This window comes from Passer domesticus, chromosome 10, assembly GCF_036417665.1.
Source record: "Passer domesticus isolate bPasDom1 chromosome 10, bPasDom1.hap1, whole genome shotgun sequence".
In the NCBI taxonomy this organism is placed as follows: domain Eukaryota; kingdom Metazoa; phylum Chordata; class Aves; order Passeriformes; family Passeridae; genus Passer; species Passer domesticus.
This window is the reverse complement of record NC_087483.1, coordinates 4,876,625-4,896,617: the sequence shown is the minus strand read 5'-3', so window position 1 is coordinate 4,896,617 and position 19,993 is coordinate 4,876,625. Positions and strand designations below refer to the sequence as shown.

The 19,993-nt window shown below is 46.9% G+C and overlaps 1 long non-coding RNA gene across 2 annotated transcripts; it reads left to right on the top strand.

Annotated features, from left to right (window-relative positions):
* Nucleotides 1-745: 745 nt before the first annotated feature.
* On the top strand, nucleotides 746-4,929 carry LOC135309378 (uncharacterized). Of its 2 annotated transcripts, none has more exons than XR_010369650.1 (4): nucleotides 746-2,062; nucleotides 3,010-3,144; nucleotides 3,407-3,751; nucleotides 3,990-4,929. It is a non-coding gene; the product is annotated as an uncharacterized LOC135309378 (long non-coding RNA). The 2 variants fall into 2 exon arrangements; XR_010369651.1 differs by lacking the exon at nucleotides 746-2,062 and adding an exon at nucleotides 2,579-2,891.
* Nucleotides 4,930-19,993: the final 15,064 nt, after the last annotated feature.

The following is a 19,993-nucleotide window of genomic DNA, read 5'->3' as shown; positions in this document are numbered from 1 at the left end:
TCCATGTGGGATGGGGTACCCTGTGGTGATTATCATAGAGCCATGAATTGCTTTGACGTTTCAGGATCCTTAATCCAACCCCATCCATGAGCAGGGACACCTTCCTCTAGAACCAGGGACATCTTGACCAATATTGGAAATCTTTCTGTTTGCTGTTTACAATTCAGATTTATTTATTTATTTATTGATTTAGTCTTTGTAACTTAGTGGTGGAGATTTTTCTTTTTTTTTAAAGTTTTAATACCTGAGCTGGCTCCTAACCCAGGTGAACTGCTGCTTTTAAAAGCTCCCCCTGGGGAAAAATCTCTCTCTCTAAATGCACACAGGTAGTCAGAGCAGCCTTGATCTTAATGCACCACAGAATTATGACCAGAAACTAGGGCAGGCATGGAAATAGGAGCTGTGGCTCCAGCCAGGGAATGCAGAGCCCAGCTGGAGGCTGCCTTGCTTGGAATGCTGGGCAGGTCTGAGTGCAGAGATGAGAATCCTGCCGAGTGATGCCTGAAGGGCCTTTCTGGTGCCCCACTGTGAGCAGGGATCAGTGACAGGCAGGGGCTGCAGACACCTTGGTCTGGTGCTTTCCAGTTCAAGTATTCCCTGTTCAAGGAAGGACAGATTTCTGAGGGAAAGGAGGTGCAAGCATTCCAATCCAATATGAAAGAGCCTAACATAGCTCCTGTTAATGCATGTATTTGCTTGGGTAGATGAAAAATTTCATGAGATTTGTTTGGAGGAGATGAAAAACATTGACAAGGATAAGAAGATCCTGGGCCCAGAGCCCTCAGGAAGAGGGGAATATCTCTGGCACCACAGGGGATGGATCAGTTTTACTGTTTTTCTCATGCCAGGAATGGTTGTCAGAAGTGAAAGACCATTTTTTGCTGATGCCTGACCTTTTCTTCTGCTTGCTTTTCTCTCTGGACCTGCATCACCTGGAGCTGGAAGATTTCTAGAGTTCAGTTCTTTGGCAGAAAACCAAATGAGGTGGGCCTGGGATGGTTGTGTAGGTCCTGTGGGCTGAAAAACTTCCAGGCAGCCCTAAAACAAATCCTGCTGGGCCTCCTGAAGATGAAGGTGAAGAGTTTGCATCCTTGAGTCTGGAATTCTGGTCCTCCAGCTCAGTGGGCAGAGTGGTTCTTCTACACCATAGAAAAGCCTGGTACAGCTGCTCCTGCTCAAGATCTTGGGAATGGGAATCTGCAAATGCTGCTGTGTCCAGGGGATCTCTGCTCTGTTCCTTCCTTCTAAAGTAGCCACATGCAGGAGATAGAGCCCTGGAAGGCTGCTCAAAAAATGGAGTGGCTCCTTCAGTGGAGGTGCCTGGGACACTTTTTCATGGAAGACTTCAAGAAAACCAGGATTTTCTCTTCTGCAAATGAACCCAGCCAGAGCAGCAGTAAGAGAATCCAACCCCAGAGTGGAAAAGTTGCTCTTTTCCCCTCAGACTTTGACAGATGGTGCAGATTAGTCTTTTTATTACAGAGTTATTACAAGGCCTGTCAGCTGCCCTGGGGTCTCAACATCTGGGTGTGAATATCAGGCACATCTACTGAGTAAGTCTGGACATCCCCTGAACTGGTTTCTTCTGAGCTAAACCCACAAATTTCAGAAGTCCCTCTCCAGATATTCCACCTCAGATTGCACTTCTCAGCAGTGGGAAAAAGTCAGTGTCTGCAATTTCTGCTTTTATGGCCTTGTGTCCATCAGAAGTCTGCAGTCACCATCCTGCTGCATTGCAGATTCCTTGGAGATATCCCTGATGCTTTTCCAGCCTTGCTGCCTCTGGAGAAGACCCAACTGGTCCTACACAATCCATGCTGTATCTTTTAAATCTGTTTTTTTTCTTTTTTTCCAGCTGGTGCTCTGGCAGTCAGAGCCTTCCTGGCACAGGGATTTGGGGACATAAATTCCAGATGAGCACCTTTGATTCCCTCAGACCATGATAATGGAGAGATGATTGACACCTACAGCTTTGGGAAGAGACATGCTCAGCAGAGATCCCAGGGGATGTGCCTTTCACCAGGAAGCAGGAGAAGCAGAGCAGATCCATGTGGAGCCCCAGGTGTGTTCCAGGAGTTGTGGGAGTCGGGAAGACCATCTGTCTTTGATGCTCATGTGCCTCTTGAATATCACCTTGTTCATGCCCACCTTGGTGTCCAGCTCCAGGGGAGGATGGAGAAGCTCCAGGAGCAAAATTATGTGGGATATTCTGAGTTAGAAGGATTGAAACCCAGCTTCTGGCCCTTCACAGGACACCCCCAATAGTGTAAACAAGGTGCCCTCACGAAGGCAGGAGTGATGCATCTGACTCCATGTTCTCAGAAGGCTAATTTATTACTTTATGATACTATATTCTATTAAAGAATACTATACTAAACTATACTAAAGAATACAGAAAGGATACTTACAGAAGGCTAAAAAGATAATAATGAAAACTTGTGACTCTCTCCAGAGTCCTGACACAGCCTGGCCCTGATTGGCCAAAGAGTGAAAACAACTCACAGCAGAATCCAGTGAAACAATCACCTGTGGGTAAACAATCCCCAAACACATTCCACATGAGCACAACACAGGAGAAGCAAATGAGATGAGGATTGTTTTCCTTTTCTCTGAGGCTTCTCAGCTTCCCAGGAGAAAAACCCTGGGTGAAGGAATTTTTTCAGAGAATATGAATGCCACCCCCCAAGAATCCCCGCAGCATGCCTGCAGGCCTAGGAAGGCTGTGGGCTTCATCTTGAGTCCTGGACACCAGTCCAGAGCATTTCACAGCTGAAAGAATTGGAATAAACCAACTCACTACAAACGTGCTGCTTGTCTTAGCCATGCTTGACTAAATCCTTCCCTGCCTTCCTACTGACTCCACTCTTCCCACGAGTCCATGCAGATAAGGGGTCAGGAGCACCCCATCCCTGTGGAGCTGTAACCAGCCATGAAAACCCATCTATCAGGGCCCAAATTCCATTTTTAGCTCTCAGAACTGTTACATGCCCTCACCTTGCCCTGTTGCAGGTCTGCTCCCACAGGAGGTGAGGACACGGAGCAGTGAAACTGGATGTTGTGTTCTCACCATGAAGGAGAGGCTAAAAATAGCTTTGTGGGAAATCCTGTGCTGCTGAAGCATCTTTTGATGTCTCTTTATCTCAGGTTAGTTTTTTTTTTGTTTTGTTTTGGTTTGGTGTTTGATGAAAAAACCCTGGTGGTTTTTTGTTTGTTGCTTTGGTTTTGGGTGGGGGGAGGGTGCTTTTTTTTGTTGTTTGGGGTGTTTTTATTTGGGGGTAGTTTTTTGGGGATTTTTTGTGGGTTTTTTGTTTGTTTGTTTGTGGTTGTTTTTGTTGGTGGTGGTTTTGAGTTTTTAATTTTGTTTGTTTGTTTTGGTTTTTGTTTGTTTGTTTTTTTCCTTGTTGAGAATTCTTTCTGCTGAGATCTCTGGAGATGTTGGAGCAGTGACCTCAGGGGCAGGAACTCAAGCAGCCCACTGGAGAAGCATTTCCAGAGCTTCAGTGAATGCAGGAATGTCCATCCCTGTTCATTGTGGAGGCACAGGAGGTGGGATATCCCAACATCCTGGGCTCCAGCTCTGCATGGTTACCACACCTCACCCTTGGATCTGAGCCCTCCAGCTTTTTTCCCAAGTGACAGGGATCTAGTGCAGTGTTTTGACAGCTGAAACAGCCTGGAAATAACGAGCTGGAAGCAATGTTTTCTCTCCTGCCCCCTTCCCATTTGGAGAAGAAGATGTATCATGGAGCAGGTAAGGCTGGGGCTGTTTGCTCAGGGTTGCTGTTTAATCAGGGAGCTCTTCCCAGGGTCCTTTCCCAGCTTTGTCACACCCTGACAGCTCTGGATATGGTTTTCCCTCTTGCCTTTGGCCCAGCAGAAGGAGAAACACCCAGAAAATGTGGCTCAGGTTTGACTGGTGCAACCATTTGCATGGCAAGATTTATTTTATTTTTGTTTCTAGAATTGCTTTCATGCTTCCTCTTTTTCAGGGTTTTCTGCTCTGCAGCTGTAATTCTGCTGTCTTTATTTCTGTTCTACAAGGCCTGCAGCAGGATTTTCCATTTGAATGGCTGCAGTTTTAAACTCATTTATCATTTTTATGGGAGTTCAGAGATATCTCGTGGAAATCATTGCCAGGGAGAGCAGGAAATTTCAGTTTACATCCATTCACACGTGGGTTTGCCTCGAGTCAACACCAAGAGTTGACAAGAACTGGAATGTAAAACTGTGTTGGCCATGGATAGCATAGTAAATGACTGGAGAATTAGAATAATAGTAGGAAAAAAATACAGAATCTGGGACTTGTTGTGGTTCTTCCTCATGATAGCACATTTGTCTGTCTTTTCAACATGTAGAATATTTTGGGTTAGGAGGGACCTAAAAGCTCATCAGTGGACAGCAAGTGATGCTTGGCTTGTTCCAAAATAATCCCCATGGAGGGAATCCTGCTGAGTTTCTCTTCTCCTCTTCCAACAAAAAGGAAGAGGCTGGATGTGGGAAATGGCCACCACAAAGGTCAGCCATCAACCTGTCCCATCCAAAAAGTCACTGAAAACCCCAGCCCAGTGCAAGCTGCAGTCCTGGAATATCCTAAAGTGGAGTTCTGAATTATCTCTGTGGGATCACAGTTAAAATATTCAGGATAACCAAGAAAAAGCGGCATGCCTGCCCTTTTTCCTCCTCTTCCTTTCAGTGTGACATTTCAAAGGTGTTTTGTTCCTGAAACACCTGTTCCCAAAGGGAATATGTGTGTGTTTTGGTGTTCTCCCAGGCTGTTTTGGTTAATTGCAGAGATTGACTAGCCCAGGATTTCTGTCTGGTTCAGAAATCCTGGGCTAGTGATTAGCCCGTGTGTAATGGTGCAGAATGTTCTTTACCTACGCTGTGCACTTCTGAGTGTCACTCTCAAAGAAAATACAAATATACTTCTCAAAGAAAATACAAATAAATGCAGTTCTTGTGGGTGGAAAGCAGCTTTGGCTGGGGCAGGGGAGTGCCAGGTTGTGGTTTAATGCCTCTCTCTCTAGTTCCACCCCACCCTCAGCCTGCTTCTGGCTGAGCACAGGGTTTGGTTTTTTTCATCTTTTGCTCCTGCAGCCACTGGAGAGGTGGTGGATGTCCCATTCCTGGAAGTGTTCAAGCCCAGGTTGGGCCTGGGGTAACCTGGGCTAGCAGAAGGTGTCCCTTCCCATGGCAGGGGTGGAATGAGATGGGATTTAAGGTCTCTTCCCATCCAAACTCTTCTGGGATTCTCTGGGGGGATCCCTCGTGCCTTCCAAAGCAGGAATTATGCCCTGCTGCTCTTCCTCTTCCTCTTCCCAATTAATGATGGGCTGACTTTCAAATGAATTAAATCGAGATCTTGCAGAGCCTGGTGAAAAAGTTGAACCAAAATCACCAGGATTTGGGATTCCTGTGTGGAATTTCTTTAATCTGCTGGGATTCCCTTGTGGCCCTGCTGTCGGGTGCTCTGCTCCACGAGGCTGTGGTGGACAGGGACCCACAGCAGGTGAGCCTCAGCTGCTGGAAAGCTGCTTTGGAATGGGCTTTTTCCTGGGAAATCCTGGAGCTGTGCTGCACCAGGGCTGTGTCTCAGGATGTGCTGTCCCCAGCCTGACTCCCTGACCCCGGGTGAGAGCTGCCCAGCCTGTGAGGAGCTGGCTCCTGGAGAGAATGCCAGCAGATGGTGCTGGACATGCACGAACCGGGACGTGGAGAGGCAGGAAAAGCCTGTGTCCTGTGCCTCCAGCACTGCCCGATTGCCTGGAGTGTAGGGATGGGGCTGGAGCTGAGCTCCATCTCTTTGGGGATGGTTCTCTGCATGTCCTTCCAGGAGCAGGAATCTCTCACAGAGCCGCCAGCTCCATCTTGGCAATTCCTTCTGTCCCAGGACATTTTGCCTGATGGAAAAATCACTTGGAGCTTGCTTGTTTGGGGGGTTGTTCTTTGGAGGGGGTGTTTTTTGCAGGGTTTTTTTTGTGTGTGTTTTTTTGTTTTGTTTTGTGTTTTTGGCTTTTTTGTTTGCATTTTTTGGAGTGGGCTTTTTTATTGTTGTTTTTTGGGGGGAGGTTTTGTGGTTTTGGGGGGTTTTTTGGGGTTTTTTTTTGGGGGGTGGTTTTTTGGGGTGAGTTGGTTTTGGGAGATTTTTTTGTTTGTTTTTTAGGCTTGTTTTTTGTTTTGGGGGGTTTCTTTTGGAGTTTTTTTGAGGGATGGGATTTTGGGAGGATTTTTTGGGGGGTTTGTTTGGCTTGTTTGTTTGTTTGGGGGGGGGGTTGTGTTTTGTTTGGCTTGGGTATTCATTTTTTTATTTAGAAGAGTGAAAAATGAGCTGTGCTTACAGAAGCATGAGTCAGACTGGCAGTGCAAGCAATTTGCAGGATTGTTTGCTTATCAGCAACCCGAATCTGCCCCAGTGCTGGGCTTTTTGCTGCTCTTACAAGTGTTTAGGAGTCGGATCCTGTGACTTTTGCTCTGATAGTCACCCAAGACTTGTGATAATGAAGCAACCATGACAACAGCAGAGCTTTCCCTCAGAGAGGAGCCTGTGGAGCAGCTCTGGTGTGACATCTGCGCAGCCACTGCTGGAGAATGTCAGGGTATTTCTGTAATCGATGACTTCCATGCAGTAATTTTGGCTGATGATCACTTATTCCATAATATCATCCTCAGAGGGAATGATTTCACAGCAGATACTTTTCTGGGGACTATTAAGACTTTGTATATTTTTTTTTTTTTTTGGTCCAAAGGCTCTGTGAAAGTGATGCTGTTGTAATGTGATCCATGCAAGCACATTTATTTCTGGGACAAATCATAGGACCATAAAATGGTTTGGGTTGGAAGGGACCTTAAAGCCCATTTTATCCCACCCCCTGCCATGGGCAGGGACACCTTCCACTATCCCAGGCTGCTCCAAGCCCTGTCCAGCCTGGCCTTGGGCATTGCCAGGGATCCAGGGGCAGCCCCAGCTGCTCTGGGCACCCTGTGCCAGAGCCTGCCCACCCTGCCAGGGAAAAATTCTTTCCTAATCTTCAATGTGTGGTGGGACAACTTTTCCAGCTGCAGAACTGAGAAGTTGCATTTGTTTCCAAAGCAATCCACAGCCCTTGGAGGGATGTAACATCATTACTGTAATTTTCTCCTCTGGGAGTGTTGCATTGTCACTTTGGGGCAGGGAGAGAGGTGTAAACAGGGGGCAGAGGCTGTGCATCAGCAATTTTTGGCTTTGTAGGGCCTCAGCTCATATCTCCTTTCCTGTCCTCACACATGTGGTTTAACTTGACCACCAATAATGGCTGATGGGGCACATCCTTGTTTTTTCACCCTCTGGAGTGGATTTTCCATGGAAAGAGCCTCCTTGATCACACATGAAGTGTGGATGGGTGATGGCAAACTCTTTGGAGAGCCCCTTGAAGAGGGAATCATTCTTTCCTGCACACCAGTGAGATAGTGTCTTGGTTTGGAAAGCCAGGTGTCTGCTAAGGAAGGCAGGAGCCTCCCCTGAAATGGAAAATGTAAACCCCCTCCCTCTGAATTGTTATAAATTTGAAATTAAAAAGCTCTCAGGCAAAGATATAGGAGAGAGAGTAACAGTTCTTTAATAGGGAAGAAAATAAAAATAAAATAAACAATGCAGTAATACAAAACAACAATGACAGAGTCAGAACATGACCTGGCTCCCTGTGTGTCAGGGTGTTGGTAGCAGTCCCATTGAATGGTGGCTGCAGTCCTCCTGGAGAGACAGGTGTGGTTCTGTTGGAGCAGGGATCCTGGAGAAGGGTGGAGTTTTCCTCTGAAGATCCAGTGGTGGTGTAGATTGGTCTGTCTTCCTCTGGGAATCCAGTGGAGAAGACAACTTCTCCTCTGGGAATCCAGTGGGACAAGGCTGCTCTGGCATCCCAGAATCTCAGATTCTATCCAGGTAGGAATGCTTGGCTCCTCCCCCTGGACAGAGCATCTCCCAATGGGATGATGGAATTTTATCAGCCATGCAGGGACACTCATTTAAGGGCCATTTACAGAAGAGATCTCCCCGAGGGAGGATTGGTTGTGGGAGAGATAAAGAAAACTGCCCAATGAACAGCAGAGAACTGCCCCAGCTCTGACAGATGGAAATAGAACACACACCCCCAGCCACATGTGCCAGCCTAAGACAGATGGGAGGAAGCTGCATGGCTTGCTAGGTGAACTCCACAGGCTGGAGTTGATTCCCAATGAGAAGCCTCCCCTGTGGCTTGGGAAGCCTTGGTTCTCATGGAGTGTTTTGCCTGTGTAGGGCTGAATGCATCAGATCCGTTTGAACGTGCTTGATTCCACAAATCAGCACCTGCTCGGCAAACTCCCGGAGTGAGCCTTGGCATGTGTTCTATTTTTGGGTGCAGAATAAGGGAGCCATTCATCTCGAGCTGATTTGCAAGGATAAACTGGAGTGGGAGAACAGCAGTGACTCAGCTCAGCGTTCCTGGGGTGAGTTCAGCACTAACCTCTATTAATGATTTAGCACAGCCATTGAAAACATGGGAAATCAGATGCTGAGGGGAATTCTGATGTCCTGGCTGGCTTCAGTCTCCAGGCATTAAGTGTCACCTCTGTTTGGAATATTTTTGTCTCTTTATTGATGGCAATGGACAAATGTGCACCTGGTTGGCTTAAGCATTCCTTGATCTGATCCCCTCCCACCAAGGATGCACCCTCCTTGCTCCAACCTCCCCTTGCTCTCTGGGACACTTATCTGGAAGGACAAATCCTGGCATGGATCTGGCTTGTCTGTTTTTGTTTCTGGCAGGCATGGTGAGGCCCTGGCACAGGTTTCCCAGATGAGCTGTGGCTGCCCCATCCCTGGAAATATCCAAGGCTGAACTGTACAGGGCTTGGAGCAACCTGGGGTAGTGGAAGGTGTCCCTGCCCATGGCAGGGAGCTGGAACTAGGTGGTCTTTCACATCCCTTCCAATCCAAGTCATGTTGGAATTTCTGTGGATTCCTCTAGAAATTTGTCTTGCACCACTGGGAATTGTGGGAATTGCCCAAATTTGTTGCTGCTGTGAGTTCTGTCCAACCTGCTGCTTCTTAAGTGCCTTGTTGCAAAGAGTGTGGGGGGCCTCCAGAAGGAAATTGAGGGTTGGCCTTGGCCTGGAGAGTGGCACCTCTTCCTGGGAAGGGAAGAGACACTGAGGCTTCCTCCCAGAGGGAATTTTGACTTTTTGGGAATGCATGGTGGTGCAGGGAGGAGGATCACTGGCAGGGTGACCCTGCAGCCTAGAGAAGGGCAGGGGGACTGGCATCAGCCAAGGCATGGATCCACAGCCAGATCCTCCAGAGCCACTCTGTTCCTCCCCCAGAAGCAGCTCCGTGTTCCCTCAGGATAACAGATTTCCACACGTCCCTGTTGTACATCCCCAGGGATTGCAGCACTTGAGATGATCGCTCGCTGCCGAGTGCGTTCTGCTAGCCAGTCACGAGCAGGGTGCTGGTTTATTTTCTGAATTTTAAAGGGTGTTTATGCACTGGAGGATTCAAAATGAATAATTCTGGCTGCTCTAAAGCAATTAGCTTCTTTCAGCAAGCAGCCTTCAAAGAAAATGTTGCTGCAGACAAGCCATTAGGGAAGCAGATGAAATACTCTGGGACTGAGCTGGGAAGGGACCAATCCTGCAATTCCTCTTCCACAGGGAAATCAAGTTTTCCTATAAAATTGCCCATCGGGTGTCAGAAGCTGGCATTTGTGCCTTTCTGGAGTGGCTGGGGTACATTGGAAGCTCTCCTTGAAGCAGGGCTCCAAGGTTTGTTGGTTAGAAATACACCAGGTGCATCCAGTTGGAGCTCCTGAGGCCAGGTGGAGACCTGCTTCTCTGTTTGCCATGATCCAACTTTTCACCCCAAATTTTGGCCTGACCTTGAAAAGGAACATGATTCCCCCCCTGATTGTGCCTACAAGTGTGAGGAGTGATGGGGATGTGGGATAGAGAGGATTGAACCTGCTGGTTCTGCAGAGGGAATTCCCTGCCTGTGCCTCAGGAGGGATGCTGAGGCATTAAGCAGCTGACTGGATTTATAAAAAAGCCCAAAAAAAAACAATAACAAAAAAGCTGTTTAAAGCTTTGTTGTGCCTTCCCTGTCCTTGCACCAAGCTTTGTATATCTGTTTGGCTGCCGGGCCGAGCTCTGATCCTCCATGGACACTCAGGATTGGGTTTCTTTACATCCTGTGCTGCCAAATCTGTATTTGGCCCCTCTGGGCTGCCATGATCAGGATGAACACCACTGTGATGCCTCCAGCCTGGGTGCAGGTGGCTGCTCTGGTAGCTCAGACAGAGCTCTCTGGATGCAGAGTCACAGCCAGGAGCATCATACTCCATGTTCAGTGTGAGTTATTCCCTGTGGACACCATCCTGTCTGGGCAAAAGGGCTTTGCTTTTAATTCTGTGTGAGATGCACCTCGCAGCTGGTTGCAAAATCAGCTATGCCTGGTACTTGGAAAGGAAACACAGCTGGAAGTGTCCAAGGCCAGGCTGGATGGGACTTGGAGCAACCTGGGATAGTGGAAGGTGTGTGTCCCTGCCCATGGCAGGCGGTGGAATTGCAGGAACTTTTAGGTCCCTTCCAGCACAAACAGTTCTGTGATTCAACTCTCCTGAAGGTGCTGTTGGACAGGTTTCTGTCTCTTAGCCCTTGTCCCATGACAACAGATCCTCCTCAAAAATTTGTCCCCATCTTTCAGGCACTCCCACAGCAGGGGTGAAGGTGCCTCCACTGGGACACCCAGCTGTGCCTCTCTCACCTGGCTCAGGAGGCACAGCATGCAAACCCTCCTGACAGGAGCATCCATCATGTGGGGATTTAATCCCAAATACTCTCTGGGGACAGGTGTGGGGCACAGTTTGACAGCAGTAGCCTGGCTCTGCTGGTGTGACACAGCAGAGAGGAACAGTTCAGGGTCTGGCTGGAGTGTGTAAAACACATTTGGGGGAGGAATTGTGATTTATGATGAAGCCTCAGAGCCCAGTGTGACTGCAGCATTTGGCTGCCTCTGTGCACTCATCTCCTGGGTTTCTTTGTAACTTCTCCATGTTTTATTCCACATTCCATCTCCCCCTCTTGAGCCTGGCAGTCTGGAAACAAGGCTCTGAGAGGGCTTGGCCAACCAGAGTCCATTGGTGCCATTCCTGGGTCATTTTGGGTATTCTGCTGGTCACTGCACTCTTACTACAGCCCTCCAGCTAGGTCTGAGCTTGCAGCAGCCTGTGAGGGTGGGATATCCCTTCCCTGGGCTTGGAGCTCAGGGAATGAGCCCATCTCTGTGCACCTGACCTGGCTGTGAAGGCCAAACTCCAGCACTGCTTTGGCTCATTCTGCCTCTCCCTGCATCATGTCCTTGTTTTGGCAGCCTCCCTGTCTGGTTATCCAGCCTAAAATTCTCAGGGGCCAACTTCTCCTAATGGAGATCAAGAATCTGGGTCACTGCTTGTGGGCTGAAGGGTGGAATTAAGCAGCACTTGTTTGATAAGCTTGCTCCCTGTAATGAGAAAACATCCTGGTGTGATGCAAAAGGTGCCTTTGAAGCCTCAAGAGATCCTGGAGAAAGGAAAAATAGAAAGGGGGGTGGGGGAAATCTAATCCCAAATTTAATTGGCATGAAGGAGTTGCCATTTGTGTGTGAGGATTCCGTGCCAGCGTGGTGGCTGTGCTGTGATTGTGGCAGAACTGACACTGGCTCTGTGTTCCCTTTGCCATGGGCCAGTGTCACTTCCCTCTTATCCTGCAGATCAGTATTTTCCTCAGGGACTGGATCAGATTTCAGCACCGAGGTTCTCAAAGTGCATGGATGACAATTTGCCTGTAAACTGACATGGCCTTGCCAGCATGATGCCTCAGGTTTTAGCTTTTGTATTTTCAGATTCTGTGCTCCTTTAGTGGGTGGGTCTGAGCTTCATATTAGGACGTGGTGAGCTCTCTGCACAGAGCAGGGAGACAAAACAATTCCTTCTCTACCTGGGGACCAAGGACAAATGATCCAGATATCATAGAGCATAAACAACATGGGCTGAAGAGTGAAAAACAGGAAGTATGGGACTTCATAACCTAAAGCTGTAAATGGACAATTAACTCCAATATGCAAATGGAGTAGAACTTATAAAAGTGAGAGACCCTGTGGTTATTTGTCCATTTTGTGATCATTTTGGTTCATCTTGGGTGCAGCCCTGGCTGGGCTCTTGTGCTGCCCAAGGTGGATCCATTGAGGAGATCCTTTTAATAAATCCCTGCTTTATTCTTTAGCTCTGTCCAGCCTCTGTTTTAGGTCAGCCTTCTCAAGGCATCAGGCAGAAGGAGAACCACCAGCTGAATTGAATTTCTGCCTATCTCTGTGTCTCAGTGCATTGAATCCTAGAATATTTTGGGTTGGAAGGAACCTTAAAGTTCATCTCAGTGTCCAACCTGGTCTTGGACACATCCAGGGATCAAGGGGCAGCCACAGCTGCTCTGGGCACCCTGTGCCAGCACCTTCATGGGGAGCAATTCCTAATTCCCAATATCCCATCCATCCCTGCCCCCAGCACTGCCTCTCTCCTTGCCCAAGGTCCAGGTTGGCCAGCAGACCTTTTGGCTGTTCATTAGAGTCAACATCCTCCAGAATGAGCCCTTGAAATCTGCCCCATTCTTGTTTCTTTGTAAGAGCTTGGAGCTTCTGGTAAGATAAATGTACTTTTTCAAAAGTTTTGAGCAGTACTCTGTCAAGAGGAATTAATAAGGAATGTGCACAGTGTGAGTTCACCAGAGTTCATAAAATATTTGTAATTCCCCCATCGTCCCTGGAGTTCACACCGACTCAGGAACCTAAACCAGAGGCCAGGTTTTAAAAGCTTTTGTGTTTACAAAAACCAGTGCTTGTCTTTGGTCATCATATCTGACAGCTGAACTGTTTTTCCAGTGGAAAGAAAGGGTCATTTTTATAGCCAGATATAGCAAATGTGAACTCTGACCACAGGCAGGGTAGCCTGAAGGTACCTGAAGTTTTATTTCTGGGTTTCAAGTTGAGAGGAATTATGGAGGTGGGTGGGTTCCAAGACTGCCTGCTGCAGAAGCAGGTGTGGCTCTAGAGGGGAAAGGTGGGTGGATGCAGGTGGTGGAGCTGATACAGAGCACTGAGAGGAAGAAGTGAACATCTGGGTGTGCAATTCCTGGCCCTGCTGGTGGAGGGGAGAGCTGGCCACGACGTCTGCTGATGGTGACACCAGCATCCCTGTCTGCCACCTCCTTGGCCAAGGAAATGACAACGCTGCAGCTCCTGCCAACATTTTGGGCTGCCCTGGCCAAACACAACCCTGGTTTGCTTTCTGTGCCCGAAGTCAGCTTTCATGAGTTCATTTGGGTACAGTTCTAGTGAGCGTTGCACTTTCTTGCCTGGGCTTTCCCGTGTGTTTTATCAGGAGACACTGCAGGCTGCAGCACTCTGTAAAACCCAGTTTTTGAAGGCAGAGGAAGATGTGCACATCTTAATTTGATATCTGTTTAATTGCTGTCTGCTGGCAGAGGGCTGGGCTTGGCTGCAGGACCTCAGCTCTTCACACGGGTGGTGTGAGGGCTCCCTGTGCATGTCCCCAGTATCTACCCCTGATCACCCTCTACAGAATTCACACAAATCACAGAATTACTGAGTTGGAAGAGACCTTCAAGATCATTGAGTCCAACCCAGCCCAAACACCTCACCTAAACCCTGGCACCCAGTGCCACATCCAGGCTTTGTTAAACACACCCAGGGATGGTGACTCCACCACCTCCCCGGGCAGAGCATTCCAGAACTTCATCACCCTTTCAGTAAAAAATTTTTTCCTAATATCCAACCTGTGGGGGTGGAGGAAGGGGGCCACAGCCAACAGGATACAAGTGAGGAGGGGCAAGGGGAGGGGTAAACCAGGGAGAGACCACCAACATTGACACTTACCTGGGGGAAAAGGGGAAGACCATGTGGTGTTAGGATTCAAATCGTGTGAGCAGTGCAAATTACCAAACACCCAGTGCAAATGACTAAATAATTATTTAGTGCAGTACGACAGCTGGCTGCCTCCCTGTGGGACCAAACCAGGCTGGGTGTCCCTTGGCCAAGCATAAATCCCTTTCCTTCCCTTTTCCTGCCCAGCCCTCTGCCTCTCCCGCCCCACTGTTCCTAATTTATTGAAATAATTGTTGGGTAAATTATAAGGTTTATGATGTGACATGTATTTTTTAAACATAATTTTAAAATTTTGTCTTTTTTTGGTGGTTGTAGTAACTTTTGTAGGTATTGTATTATGAAAGTTATGTATAAAATAGATTAATTTGGAAGTTGTTAAGGTGCAGAATCACTTGGGGGATAAGAAGTTGGGGTTGTTTGGGAGGTGTTTAATATTTTTTTGATTGTGTGTGGTTTTGGTTCCTAAAGGATTTTTGGGTAGTTGTTACTACTTGTTTTTGTTGTGTGGTGGTGTTTTGTGCTGGTAAACTTGTTTTTTGGAAGTATAGTTTTATTTATTTTCTATCTGGAATGGTATTGACTGGTATAGTGGGGGTTTTTTTTACATTTGGGATAATGATTGATTATTTTAACAGGTACTGGACAGTTTCTTATTGCATGTTTAGGTTTCAGTATATTATTTATAGTATAAAATATAATTATTTTATTATAAATTATTATATAATAATATAAGAATTATATTCCAAAGTATTATGTTATAATTATTGTACTATTAAGTATATGATTTATTATATAAAATGTATTATATTTATTGGCTTGTGGTATTGTTTGGGGATGGTTTATAATAAGAATATTGAATGTTTTTGTAAGTTTGTCACTTAGTACTCCTGTTTGAGTAGCAAATCTCGTGTCTCAATTTTAAGAAAAATTTTAACAAAAGCGTGTTCTGCCCATGCTGCAGCCAGGGGACGAAGGAAGAGTGAGCACAGTAAGAGCAGAGGGGCCAGGTTGTCCCTCTCACACCACATTTAAGTGCAATAAATAAACAAGAAAATAAAAATAAATTTTAAAAAAATTAAATTTTAAATAAACGGAGGCTGTTAAATGCCTTACATGCCAGGGAGCATCTCTGCAGGAGGCTTCCTTTCCCTGGGATTCCTGGGGGGACAGGAAACATTCCCAGCAGTGCTCACAAGCCTTAAATGCTCACAGCAGTGGCACTGCTGGGCTAAATGTGGCTCTTGCTAATGGTGCCTCCCTCGTCAGGGCTTTTTCTCTGAGATGCTCTTTGAGGTTATTGATAAGGGCTGATTATCCTCACTGGGGTGGTGCATGGTCTAATCAAGCCCGTTCTTATTAAGAGTGACACTGGTAAGCCAGCTCCTACCCCAGCATCAGCAAGAATTTGTAGGAAATTGGAGCAAAACCTGAGTGGGCTTGGAAGTTTTGTGACTTCTGAGGCAGGGAAATCCTCAGATGGCAAGTAACAGGCTCATATTTTTCACTAAAAGTCACATTTACTTCTGTGAGGCTTTTTGCCTGGCTTAAAATCAATTGGGCTGAGCTGGTTTTTAAAGCCTGCCAGAGGCACCGTGCCTTTGAGGAGGCCTGAAGGTAAAATCCCAGATCCTTCAAGGCTGGAAAAGCCCTCCAAGGTCGCAGAATCCAACCTCTGACCCAGCACTGCCAAGCCCAGCATTAAACCATGGGTTAAAACCCAGCACTAAACCATTAAACCATCCACCAGGATTTTCTGCATGAACCTGCTTTCAAAACACCTGGAACTGGCCTGGACCAGAGGACTATTTTAGGCTTTTTCTGGTGGGTTTTGACCTGCTGTCTGTGCTTCAGTAGTATTAGGCAGTTTACTCCCAGGTGTTTACTGGGGTGAAGATGAAATGCAGGTGAGTTGTTGTTACAGCAGCTCATTTAAACTTCTGCACCAAATATTGAGCTGTAAAGTGCTGCTGCACTGTTACATCCCATATTTGTGAGCTCTGGCACCGGTGAGGGATGCTGGAACTGGATCAATAGAAGGGGAAAAGTGCACTCTCAGTAAAGTAAGAAGTGTTGTCAGCTTGCTCTAACAAAGAGGAAAATGCCTGTGGAGTTCAGAGGGATCAGGGCTGGGCAAGTTGGAGAAAGTTCAGCAGGTGAAACACTTTGTGGCTGGAGGCATGCCCAGCCAGAGTGGCCACCAGATTTTCAAGCAGAATTTAAAAGGTGGTAAAGCATCCTGCTGAAAGGTGAGGGGTGCTTCAGAAGGGAAGTTAAATCCCTGTAGTCCTGTGTTTTGGCTTGGCAGCTGTCACTGCTTTATTTGTGCTGCCAGTGCACAAATTTAATCAATTAATTTTATTAATCACTCCCTTTTATTTCTCCTGTGCCACACAATGCAGCCTGCTTTGTAATTATGGAGCTGCTCTGCTTCCTTCAGATGGAATGGATCATTCTTCCCAACTCCAAGCACCTTGTCCCAGGCCTTTCCCACTGCCATGAGGGAATTGCCACGTGGAGAGGAGACACGTGGCTCCTGCTTGAGGGAAGCAGAGGAGGCATTTCCATCCTGAGGCAGTGGCTGGAAGGGCTGCCTGGGCTCTGACCTGCTGCAGGTTTGTGTGTCTCAGGGAAAGAGGCTGAAATCTGGGCTTGTTTTGGGGAAAAAAAAAGGCAAATGTGGGCTCCTCAGCTTCCACATCTTCCTGCTTGGGAGCACAAGGACACAGAAAGAGCATTTTGTAGCTAGGAAAGGCTCTGCTTCCTATTTCTTTCTGAGGAGGCAGGCTCATGTCATGGATAGATTTGCTGCTGGAAGCTGGAGGAGTGGGACAAAGCTTGAGAAACTCCCATCCTTTGTGAAATAGGGATGCACTGGGACCCACCTCTGCACTGAGGGGGTGGTCCATGTCCAGCAGCATCTGGAAATCTTCAGTAACAGAGCTCTGAGGCTCTGAGGTTTCCTGGGCTGCTGTCCTGTGTCCATGTCCTGTCCATAGGTGCTCCTGCATGTGTATGGTTAGTGGGAATTTTATGGTATTATGGTGGTAATGTGAATTTAATGAAATCGTTTTGGTAGTGAGAATTTTAGGTGGTCCAAGGAGAGCTCAGACTTAGACATTTCTTTTTTTATCTTGATGCATCCAGTGAGCCGCCATCCTCCTAGGCTGGAACAGCAGCTCAGTGACACATCAAGCCAAGAAATCTTGTACTGGAGTAAAGAGTGGGCTAGGTTTGACGTGGGTTTTTTAAGTAAAACCACTTCAAATGGTGCAAGGAAAAAAAAAAAAAAAAAGAAAAAAAATTAACATCTCCTTTGCAGTCTGAAATTATGGACTTTGTGCTGGAGAGCAGGCTTCCAGACCACCCTTTTCTATTTATGGCCCATAGCAATTTCCTCAGCCTTCAGGAGCTTCAGGGTAAACTGAGCACTGTAATTACCCTGGACGTTACCAGGGCACTTTATCCACCCCTCTGAAAACTCTTGTGAAGTTTCTGCTGTAACTAAAGCTTCTCTTGCAAAAGGCAGGACAAGAAAAAAAAATGCTTTTAGAGATGTCCACCCTGTTCATGTGTGAAGGACAGCTGCCTCCAAGAGAGCCAGGCTGCAGTTAAGCCATGTCTTTGTGGGGAGCTTTGTATCTCTTTTTTTGCCTTCCTCCCACCCCTTTATTCCCAGAGTATTCCCATGGGACAAGTGTTTAATAATTTTGTTGATTGTATGTGGTTTTTGTTTCCAAAGGATTCTTGGGTAGTTGTTACTATTTGTTTTGTCATGTGGTGGTGTTTTGTGTTGATAAATTTGTTTTTTGGAAGTATATTTTTATTTATGTTCTATCTGGAATGGTATTGACTGGTATAGTGGGGTGGGTTGTTTTTGGGTTTTTTTTACATTTGGGATAATGATTGATTGTTTTAACAGGTACTGGGCAGTTCTTTATTGCATGTTTAGGTTTGTTATACTGAAAGTATATTATATTATATTATATTATATTATATTATATTATATTATATTATATTATATTAGTTTGTGGTGTTGTTTTGGGATGGTTTATAGTAAGAGTATTGAATGTTTGCCCCACTCCTGGAAGTTTTCCAGGCCAGGTTGGATGGGGCTTGGAGCAATCTGGCCTAGGGAAAGGTGTCCCTGCCAATGGCAGGGGATGGAATGAGAAGAAGTTTGTGATCCCTTCCCACCCAAACCATTCTGGGATTCATTGATTCCCATGCCAAAAACCTTTCTGCACCATTGCAGATGTAATTTATTCCTCATCTGAGCATGTCAGTCCTGTATTTACCATTTGTGCCAGATTTGGGAGCACCCCACCATCTGCATGTCACAGAAGAACCCTCCCTGGTGGGAGGAGCAGAGTTTGGTAGCTCAGAGCCAGGCAGGGAAAGTTCCTTTCATCTGCTCCAGGGCAGGTTTAGATCTGATAGTAGGAACAAAATAAAGAGGTGGTCAGGCCTTGGAACAGGCTGCCCAGGGCAGTGGTGAACCCAGCATCCCTGGAAGTGTCCAAAGAATGTCCCACTGTGTTCTGCTCTCTGTGTAACACTGCACACACAGAGCCTGGAGCAGGCTGTGGGCTTGTGAGCACCCTGAAGAGCCTTCTGTGAAGTGTAAAAAACAAGTTTCACTCTCCTGTAAAAAATTTACAAAGTCTAATAAAGTACAATAGGAGACAAATACAATAAAGCAAAGATTTATACCAGGTGCCTCTTGGCATTCAGCCAAGACCATCCCAGCTATTTTGAAAACACTCTTTATATTCCATTTCTATTGCATCAGCCTGTTACATATTCACAAACAATTATGCATATTAAACTTTTCTCCAAACCAGATTCCATGTTTCAAGAACTGTTTAGCATGGCTCCTCCTCACGTCTGCCTTTTTAGAGTTGTGGTTTTAGTCCATTCTTATCATCACCTCCAGTCTGGGCTTCAATCCACATTTTCTTCAGACCGTGAGTGCTGATAGTTGGCATATCTGCAGCAGGTGTCCTCATCACATGTTCATGGGATGGTATCCCATCCAAGCAGGTGTTTTAACACAAGCATACTACATCAGCTGTTTCTAAGTTTTAGTTAACAACAGAAATGAAAACGAGATCTTTATAGCAAAGTTCTTTTAACACCACACATATAGAATCCATTTCAACATTTGAAAAAGCCAGTGAGTGTCCCAGGTGGAAAGCTGGGATTGCAGCTGTGTCTGGAGACACAAACCAATACTCTGGCTGCTGAGGAGGCAAGCTGAGGTGCCGTGGCTGGAGCACAGGTCAGACCCTGCTGAGTGCTGCCCAGGGGATTTTGGGGGAACATGAGCTGAGTCCAGCTGTCCTTGTCCCAAGCAGAAAGGTGCCTTCATCCTCTGCCAAAGGCAGCTGTCCCCCCTGGAGTCCCCGTGGAGCAGATCACTCCACATCTGCTCTGCGGGCACATCAAAGCCTGGGCTGGGCCAGCTCCGTGCTCAGACACACGTGGCACAAATTAGGGGATGGATTAGTGGGAATGTGTGTGTGCAATTAGGAGCCCAGCACATCCCTGCAGCACAGGGTGCAGCTGCCTCTCTGCTGTGCTGCTGCTCCAGAGGGGAAAGGGTGTTTTTCCCTTTCCTTTGCAGCTTCTGAGATGTGGTTTTGGTGGGGATTCAACCTGCCAGGCAGGGAACAAAGTTAATCTGAAGGGGAGCTTGGTGGGGAGGGAGACCACATCTCATTAAAAGTCAGCTGGAGAAAAACTCTCCAGGATTGCACACATATTTTGCAGAGCAGCTCCTCATGTTGCTCAGCCTGCTGGAAGCCAAAGCACAGGCAAATATTTCCCTCAGCCACAGAGGATGCTGTAAATTACCCAGAGCTGGGCTCTGCACCTCTGTGAACACCTCAGAGCTTCTTGGAGGTTGATCCTGCTACTTGACCCCCACTAGAAATTATTTGGGATGGTGGAAGGGCAGGAGCCAGCATAAAGCCTGATTTAACAGCTTCCCAAAAAAAAGGCTTCCAGGGCAGGGGTGAGGCATGGGCACCAGGGAGGGCAGGGAGCATC